The following is a 10,342-nucleotide window of genomic DNA, read 5'->3' as shown; positions in this document are numbered from 1 at the left end:
AGCAGGACCTGCATAGGACCTGAGGGTGGGGTCTGGGGACGTAGCGCAATGAAGTCCGGGTGCCATCTCCGACAGCATGCACCGTGCAGGACGGGGGTTCTGTCCTGACTCCGTCAGCAGAGGGAAGGGAGTCTCAAAATGATTTGTGTGAACAGATCGACAATCCATGTGTAAAAGTGTAATCTGTAAATATAAAACACCTTCTACAAATACAAAAAAATGATTTGTAAACAAAATAATTTGCAATATGTATTTTGAAAATGTAAATAATACGTTGAAATCCGACTTTAAAGTTGAGATTTCGACTTAATTGTGGAAATTTCAACTTTAAACTCGTAATTCTGAGTTTATTCTCGAAACACAGGGATTTTTTTTGTTTGATAGGCCTTAACACTAATGCAAACAAGTATTTCTTATCCGTACTTTTGTTTGAACATTTTACAACAATATAATTCTAATCATACTTGTGTATTTATTCATATTGTCTGCTCTGCTACTTTGGTAAAATCACTTCACTGCACAGTCCTCGGTGTCTTAGCTTTAAAAACTGTTATTTAAACATGACGTAATCCCCATCAATCAGGTTGTCAGCATGATAAGCTGTCTCTCGGGTGAGCAAAGATGGGAACTTCAATATTTACAGTTAATTTGATTTGGTTTGAATGATTCCCCTTGCCCAAAACCACAAAAAAACTTGGTGTTTTTAAAATAACTAATAGTCTTAGTATGGCACATCTTACCCACACTCAACTATTTCATTGCATTGGAACCTTGTGCGGTACATAGGTACACTGTTAAGATGGGTAATGGTTTTTCTGGAATTTCGCTTTGGGGATTAATAAAGTACCTTTATCTTTGTCTTATCTTTCTACTTTCTAGCCACCTCACCTTTGTTATATCAGCGGCTAGGACAGTGGAGAGCCAGGTGGACAGACCGACAGACCTGTGTGTCATATCTGGTACAGCGGAGCCCTTTATCACACTATCAAAGCGTCGACATAAAAAGGACGTTTTGACAACCTCTTTTGACCCAAAGCCCTGAGACATCTAAGAGGAAGAACTCAAGAGAAAAGGAAGGAACCTTAAGAGTGGACATGAAAGAGCCTGGATCCACTTCCCAGGACAGACAGGAGGTAAAATATGTGCTGAGCGGGTGGACCTACATGGAAATAATAGCAAAGGACAGAATGGACAAAGTGAAAATTATCAATTATACACAGGGATGGGGTGGTTAAAGTGAAATTAGCATTAAACAAAGGGAAACGGTCAGAGGTATTTAATCCAAATAGGTCTGTAGGGGCCAGTATGTCTGTAGGGGCCAGTTGGTCTGTAGAAGCCAGTTGTTCTGCTGCCCCCTAAGTAGGTCTTTAGGGAGCAGTAGATCTGTAGGAAGGCAATAGGTCTTTGGGAACGTATAGGTCTGTAGAAGCCATTACGTCAGTAGGGGCCAGGTGGTCTGTAAGGACCAATAGGTCTCCAGGATGCGGTAGGTCTTTAGGAACCTATAGGTCTGTAGGAGCCAGTAGGTCTTTAGGAGCCAGTAGGTCTGTAGGAGCCAGTAGGTCTGTAGGAGCCAGTAGGTCTGTAGGAGCCAGTAGGTACAAATAGGTAGTGGCCATTATGTTTGGAGGAGCCAGTAGGCCTGTAGGGGTCAATAGGTCTGAAGGAGCCGGTACATCAGTTGGGGGTAGAAGGTCAGGATAAGCCGGTTGATCTGTATTGACCAGTACTGTAGCTCTCAAGGACTCAGTATATCTGTAGAGGGAGGAAGATCTGTAGGGGCCAGTAGGTTCTGAGGTGCCAATAGGCGTAGGACTTTTATTTTGTAAAGCTGGAAGTCCTTTTGCTTGAAGAAATTTGCTTGTATGGTTAGTTTGTGGTATCAGATCTGACCGCTCCCTGTTCAGCTCAGACTCCAACAATCAAAGCACCAAACACCTGACCAATGTCAGCATCTGTCTACAACCATGTTTTTTATCTTCTATCGGTCAAAAGCAGTACTGGTTACTATCGGCTCTCATCCACTATGTTCCTATATGTTGTATTTGGTTTTTTAACTTTTAACCGGAAGTTTGCATTTCCTTTGCGGTGGCAGAACTCTCAGCGTGCGCTCCAATTTTAACTCTCTTCAAGACTTGAACAATCAAAATGATTCACCGACGCCCAGGCCTTGCTCCGGGTGCGGCACACGACCCATGGGAGTGCATTACATCAGACAAACACTTTACGACACATTTACCTTTCCTCAGGAGAGATAAGTTGGCCATGTTGTCTCCTCTTATCACCTCCATAAATCGCATCGCTTCCTGTGCAGCAGTTCATATTTTACCACAATAAAGTCATCAGTCGTATCTTGAAGGCATTAGGCTGATAGGCCTACGTGCAGCGGCTTACTGAGGCCCCATCCACATGTAGACCGATATTTCAGAAAACCTTTTTATATATTTTTTTGTATTTTTTTGTCGTTTTGGCCCCGCTTACAGGAAAACAGCCTTTTAGGAACTGGAAACAAGGCTGTTGGAAAATTCCTTCCAGGGTGCAGGGTTTCCAAAACTTCTTCTTCTTCCAAAGCTTCTTTCACATTTACGCGCGCGTCAGGAAGCTACGGGCCACGGCCGACGCCCCTTGTGGGGGTGCCGCCATTAAAGGTTGAAAAGTCTCTCTCACTTTAAGAACAGCGTTAGATAAAACATGAACAGTGACATGTGTTCTCTGTGACTTATTATATTATTTTATATTTATTATAATATTGTGTATACACACAATAGGGTGTGTGTGCGAGTGACTCATCAAAAGGATTTGTTCCATTTTCAGGTTCCTCGTTCTATGGATTCAGTCGTGTAACGAGTCAGTTTGGTCGGCTCTGAGTTGTGAATGGAATTTCTCCCAAGAATCATTTAATTCTGCCCAAATTATTTATTTTGGCGTAAATCTGTCACATTCAATATGAATTATGCCAAACACCTTCACCTTTATTTCACATTAATTTAATCCTCAGTCTCAGCCTCAGAGATACAAATTAAAAAGAAAAAAAAAAGAAAAAAGAAAAAAAAAATATATATATATATAAAACTTATCTGATTTAAATTTCTATCTCTTTCTCGACTGCACGTTTTTTTTTCTGTTGTAATGCGAGAATTTCCCTCTGGAGATTAAATCATTATTATCTTATCTTATGTTATCTTATCGTAACCTAATAGTCAATATGCAATTTGCAATTCAGCCAACCGAGGGAAATTCCTCTTCTGATTGCTTGCTAAATTGTTATTTTCATCAAATTAAATAAAGCAATTTATTCCTTCTTCGAGTAAAAATGAACATTTGAAAAAGCATTGAAATGAAGTGGCACGTCCTAATGAAGGTAAAAGGTGTTCCATTTCCACTCCCCGCCACACGGTGACGCTGCTGTGAAGGACTTTGTTGCTCTGTATGACTTTTAATCCGGTATAAAGTCATTCATACAGGCTGTACTCTGAGGGAATAAATGCAAAAAATGTAGAAAGCGTACCTGAGCAAACAGCAGAATTTGATGTTTTTAGAAGCGAGGATGGCCTGCGATTGGTCGGCTCGGGGTCGCTTCAAACTTTGTCACTGGCGGCGTGTTTGTGGAGTCAACATGACGGTTGAATGGAAGCGCGGCTGGCGACACGGGGCTACCTTGACCCCGGCTAAATCAAATAAATTCACATTATTTGCCGTTCGACACAACAGCGACTCGCCCTGGCTCACGTGCGTCCCCGGCTCTGGGCGGTTCGGACTCTGCCCAGGCTGCCTGGGAGCTGCTGGCGGGGTTTGGCGGTGGGTTTACACGGGGTTGTCACGGGGTCGCCTGAGCCCAGGCGTCGGTTTGATGAAGAACTGGTTTGCTTCAAGTTCTGAAAGTTAAATTGAAATGCAACCGCACAGAGGACTCAGCAACTTACTGCAAATGAAGATATCAATACAGCTCTTTGTGCATCTTTTGAACAATATGGAATCTCTCTGACTCTAAATCTCGCAGTTGGGTGCCATGCTTATATCCAAATTAGTGATGCCAGATTGGCAAACCATTCGTTCATAGAGAACAAATGTTTTAAATGACTCACTCCTTGGGAGTAAATCTTCTACTTGCCAACATAAAATAAGGACTGGGTATTAAATTAATGTGAAATAAAGGTGAAGGTGTTTGGCATACTTCATACTGAATGTGACAGATTTACACCAAAATAAATAATTTTGGCAGAATGGAACGATTCTTGTGAGAAATTCCATTCACAACTCAGAGCCGACCAAACCGACTTGTTACACGACCGAATGGAACGAACGAAGAACCAGAAACTGGAACAAATCCTTTTGACGAGTCACTCGTAAAGAGCCGAATCCCCAAAAATAGCAGAACTTTTCACCACTAGTCGATATGTCTCGGTTTCAGAAGCAGCACCATTCCACCGTTAAGTAAAGGGTCATTGAGGCAACTCCAAACCTTGGCTGGGCATTGAACTGCCCCGGTTGAGTCACTGGAACAAACAGTTCTACATGACAACTTTTGGACATGAGTTAAGTCCCCGACCACGGATCTGAGAATCATCACAGAAAGCAAAAATTGACTCCGTGGTAAAGAGCCGACCCCCCAGGGTACGATCGACTTTGTTTTTGGTTCACAGACCATCAATCTGGAGAGAATTTATATTTATCTGACACCACATTGACCTGAAGTGGACCTTTCTGTAAACACCACCTTCCAATGAGGTTCACCCCAATGTCCTCATGTAATCAGGGCTGGAAGTAACTGAATACTTTTACTGAAGTACTGTACTTGAGTCCACTACTTCAGTTTGGAGGTACGGTGTTTGAACTTAAGCTCCGGATGCCCTCTACCACCGGTCAGAAGAGGAGTTGAGAGAATCAGCAGATTGTTAGTGAATGTGTCGCCCATTCGGTGTAATTTATTGCCACTTTCAACTATGTCCAGGAGCGCAGACATCTTTTCAAAGCAGATGGACGTTACCATTACAAACCAGGAGTAACAATCTAAAACTTATTTAAGTTCCCACATCACCCATCTGTTCCCTCTACCAAGGACAAGGGACGAGAGGAATCAGCACAAGAAGACTTAACGCAACGTGGAAACCTGGAAAGAGAGCAACCTCAGGCCCGCCCGCCTGAAGAGAGCTTAGCACGAGAGTTATCAGAGCCAAGAGGAAGAGGAGTCTCCACCCCCACTGGCACATAACCGCCTGTGGCGAATACTCCACCTTCATCGCCCCCCTCGCCCCTAAACCCCATCCAGGTTATCCCCAAATCCCCCCCGCCCCCATTGAAGTTCACTGACCAGATGAAAGAGCTGGTTACTGCTGGGACCAAACCTACCCTCTGCCCTACTCCCACTTTTCTTCCGCTAAACCCCCCTCGGCGTCCACCTCCGCCCTCGGCTTTGAGTCTGTGGTTCAGTTCTGACCCCCTACGTCACAGTTACGAAGCCGCCGGAGTCGTCCTCCGTCTCCCCAGCCTTGATCAAAACACAGCACGTCCAGTTATTTGCGTCCAAAACACAGGATGCCCTCACTGATATCCACTGGGTCCAGGCTGCAAGGTCGATGGCATCATGACTCTTCCCAGAACAAGGCGGGGCTCTGTGTGACGGCAGCGTCCTCTATTCCTGCCTTGATAAGTCATAGAAAATGAATGGTGAATCTGCTAAGGTACAAGTAGCCCCCAACCCCTTCAGCAAATCTATCAACCTTAGCATCCATTCTTCGTCCGCCACAGCCCCTCCCCACCAACTGGGAAGTTAATGCTTCTAACACACTAAATCTAGCTTTATCAAACGTTAGGGTCTTTTGCAGGAAAAACATTTTTAATCAACAATATTATGATAAATCGCAGTCTTTATCCAACGTTTTTAATTGAAACTAGGTTAGACCAAGAAAACGGCATAGCACAAATAACAGGATTATGTGGGGTGGGGTGGGGGGTCTGACCCCACTAATTCAGACTTGGACCCCCCCAAAAGAGGCCAAAACAAAAGTTGAAAGATTTTCATGTATATATCTTAATTACCTGTTATCGTAGACATTACGATATATTTCCCATATTTATGCCTGGAAGAATCTTGGAAGATGATTTCAGACCAAGTCGACAGCACCGTTACGCTGAGCATGGCGCTTGGCGGTGGACCCAGGCAAGCTGGATCAGCTCCATAGAGGAGGGCGCAGTCCGCAGCACAGATCAGCGCTATCTCCTATCCACACAAAGCAAATAAAAAACTGTGTTTTGGTTGTACATTTATTTGTTTTACTTTGGAATTGAATAAAACAAAAAGTGTGCTGCGTGTAACCGTGCGTAATGGAGACCCTTTCTCAGTCAGTCACCCCTGGTTGTCATGGTATAATTCGGACTCTGGACGATGGTGCAGCTGTTCGTATCGAGTCGACCCCTCTCCACTTCAGTTTAACGGGTGAAGCTATAGTGCATCAGAAAGGAGGCGGAGTGGCTGTTCTGTTTAATGATTCCCTCAAAGGAAAGCAGGGAAATGTTGCTTCTTTCGAGTAGTAGAATTCCTCCTCTCGAGCGATGTTCCTAAATATTTACAGGCCATTTAAATACTGCCCAAGCTTTTTTGGTGACCTTGCTGAACTGCTGTCTGTAATCTGTATTGACTTTGACTGTGTAGTTATTGTGGCTGATTTTAACGTCCATGCTGACGACCCCCAGGACAAGGAGACCAAAGAACTGTGTTGCGTTCTTGATAACTATGGACTGACTCAGCATGTGACCGAGCCCACACACAACGAGGGCGAACACCCTGGACTTAATCATCCCCATGCGTCAGAACATTTCTGAGGTGGCGATGACTGACGTTGCTCTCGCTGATCATTCCTGTGTTTTCTTTGAGAGCACTATCTCCATGCACACACATGTTCAAACGGAGGTCATCACAAAACGGTCGGTCGCTGAAAACACTGAAATATTTATTCAGGCTTTCTCTTCCACACCCGCCCTCTCTTGGGTCTCAAATGACCCATGTTATTGACGCCATTGCACCCGCTAAGGGGTAGGTGGTCCCTGGTAAGAAAAAGTCGCCATGGAAAAATGCCACGCCGGTGAGAATAGGAAAAAGAGAGGCAAAAAACGAATCTCCACGTTCTTTATGACGTCTATAAAGAGAGATTTGGCATTTACAGTTTGGAACTGAGAAATGCAAGGCGATCCTTCTTCTCTGACATCATCGCCAAAAACAATAATAATGCATGTGCCTTGTTCGCTGCTGTCGACAGGCTAACAAACCCTCCAGTGTCAGTAGCGTCTGAACTGACATCCACCAGGACCTGCAACGCATTCACCTCCTTTTTCACCGACAAAATTCAGAAAACTGACCCGCAGTCAGTGCCGCCAAATCAGGTACAGTGTGCTGTCCCTGTGTCCACTAAAAATCTATTCAAATACCAAAACACAATTTGATCCGATCAACCATAAAAAAAACTTGGAGGACATTACCCAACATGTTAAATCCTCCTCCTGCTGCCTTGACATTCTGCCAACAGGCTTTTAGAAAAATGTTTCAAACTGCACGGCCTCAGATCTTCTACAAATTGACGACACGTCTCTTCTCTCAGGTTTCTTCCCCCAGGCCCTGAAAACAGCCGTCATCAAGCAGCTCGTAAAAAAAGAACAATCTAGACACTTCACTAATGAACACTTATAGGCCCATATCAAACCTCCTGTTTTTAAGTAAAATTATTGAAAAAGCTGTTTTCCAACAGCTGAAGAATTTCTTGGCACGACACAACTGTTTTGACGTCTTCCAGTCAGGATTTGGACGACGCCACAGCACTGGGACTGCTCTTGATAAAGTCTTCAATGACATCCATCTAAACACAGACAGTGGCAGAATCTCAGTCTTAATATTACTGGATGTCAGAGCTGCATTTGACACGGTTGACCACAACATACTACTAGACAGACTGGAAAACTGTGTGGGACCTTCTGGCACAGTAAACTCTAACTAATCTTACTGGTTTAGATTCTATTTAAAGGACAGGGACTACTCTGTGTCTATAGGCAATTACACATCTGAGCGGACAAAAATGACATGCAGAGTTCCCCAAGGCTCCATTCTGGGCCCTCTGCTGTTTAACATCTACAGAGCAGGCTCCCACGGGCTCAGACAACAACAAAATATGTTACCATAATTACACGATGACACACAAATTTACATAACCATATCACCAGGGGACTATGGAGCAATACAACCACTGAGCATGTGCATTGAATTTTCTCCAATTAAACAAAGACAAAATTGAAGGAATTGTTTTTGGAGCCAGGGAAGAACGACTGAAAGTCAGCGCTCAGGTTCAACCGGTAATGTTTAAAAGCACCAGCCAGAAATCTTGGTGTAGTCATGGAGTTGGACCTAAATTTCAACAGCCACATTAAAACAATTACAAAGTCAGCCAGCTATCACCTCAAGAATATATCAAGGATTATAGGACTTATGTCTCAGCAGAATTTGTAAAAACATGTCCATGCATTCATCTTTAGGAGACCAGACGACTCTAGTCTGGTCTCCCTAGAAGACCCATCAGACTGCTGCAGCTGATTGAGAACGCTGCTGCTCCGGCCAAGGATTTAGATCACATCACTCCAGTTCTCTGATATCACTCCAGAACTTATTTCAAAATACTACTGCTGGTTTATAAAGCACTGAATGGTTTAGGACCAAAATACATTTGTGATCTTCTGCTTCGTTATGAGGCGTCTAGAGGTGGTTTGGGGCAGGTCTGCTTTACGTCCCCAGACTTTATCAAATTTTTATCAAGTGTGTTTCAATTTGAACCGTTTAATAAAATCCTGTAATATTGTGTTCCTTTTGCACTTTGTCTTCATGCTTTTGATGTTTTTTGTAAAGTACTTTGAATTGCCTTGTTGTTTAAATGTGCTAAAATAATAAACTTGCCTTGTTTTAACTTTACCTCGGTAATTCCAATTTTTGGGGGACTTTGTGTCTTTACTCCACTCTATAACAAAGCAAATATTGTACTTTTAATTCCAACACTACTGCTATGTATTTAATGCTCTGTTAAGCGATATTTCTGCAAATTAAACCTTTTTTATGTTAATTCTGGGCCACCGTAGTTAAATGTAAACTTAAAAAAAAAAAATATATATATATATATTATGATTAATTGCTACATATTTCTACTAATATAACATGACACATCTTTATCATTTCAGGTTATATTCATTATGCACTCTGTTTTCTTTGCAGATCATACGTAAAAATAAAATGTTGAATCCAATGTCGGGCCAATGACTTTTAATATTTTATGTTTTCATGTGTATTTAAATATTAATTTTCCTTCTTTTTTCTTATTGTGAATATATCATAAATATTGAATGCAGTGCAATTGCCTAAATATTAAAATAACACAAGCTGTGGTGAGATTATCAAAGATAAACATCCTAACAAGTAAGTAGAAAAGCATTAGTTTACAAAATGATGAAGCAGAGCGTCCCAGCGGCTGGGAGTGTTTAGTTTCACTAACTGCTCATTACTCAGCAGCTGCTTTGTTTATCTGCCTTAACGGCTGAGACACATTTCACCTATTAAAGTAAGTAAAGAGTGCAAGAGAAATAGTTAAAGTGACTAATATGCAGCTTATACCAAACATACAGTATTATCTTGCATACAGTAATATCATTATTTTTCCCTAACAATATAATCATCTCATTTCATATATACACACACATACAGTATATATGTGTGTGTGTGTGTGTGTGTGTGTGTGTGTGTGTGTGTGTGTAACAGTAGACAATATATGTGTGCGTTTCATATTAACACTCTCTCATATATATATATATGTAAATATAGTGGTGAATGATTTTAAACTGACATACAGAGACAGACACAGAGGAGCTACAGATGGAGCAACGGGACACCAGACGCTTGTGGCAGGGGCAACAGACTATTACTAACTCCAAGAGCAGCCCCTCCCCAGCCACAAGTGTGGACGCCTTCCTCGCCAACGAACTGACTTTCTTTTATGCAAGGTTTTAGTCTGGCAACAACACCGCTAGCTTGCCGGCTAATTGGAGTTACACCGCTGGGGATGAGCGCGCACTCTGTGTCTGAGAATGACGTCAGGAGGGCTCTGATGCGTGTGAACACCAGGAAAGCCGGGGGCCCAGATAACATATCCAGACAAGTACTGAAGACCTGTACTAACCAGCTAGCCCCGATGCTCACTAGGATATTCAACGCCTCCCTGGCTAAGTCTGTGGTCCCCTCTTGCTTCAAGAGGTCCACCGTCATCCTTGTTCTGAAGAACGCCTCTTCTGCCTGCTTGAATGACAACCGTGATCT

The sequence above is a fragment of the Zeus faber genome (assembly GCF_960531495.2).
Source record: "Zeus faber genome assembly, chromosome: 10".
Lineage (NCBI taxonomy): Eukaryota > Metazoa > Chordata > Actinopteri > Zeiformes > Zeidae > Zeus > Zeus faber.
The sequence above is the reverse complement of the archived record's forward strand: the minus strand, read 5'-3'. Positions refer to the sequence as shown.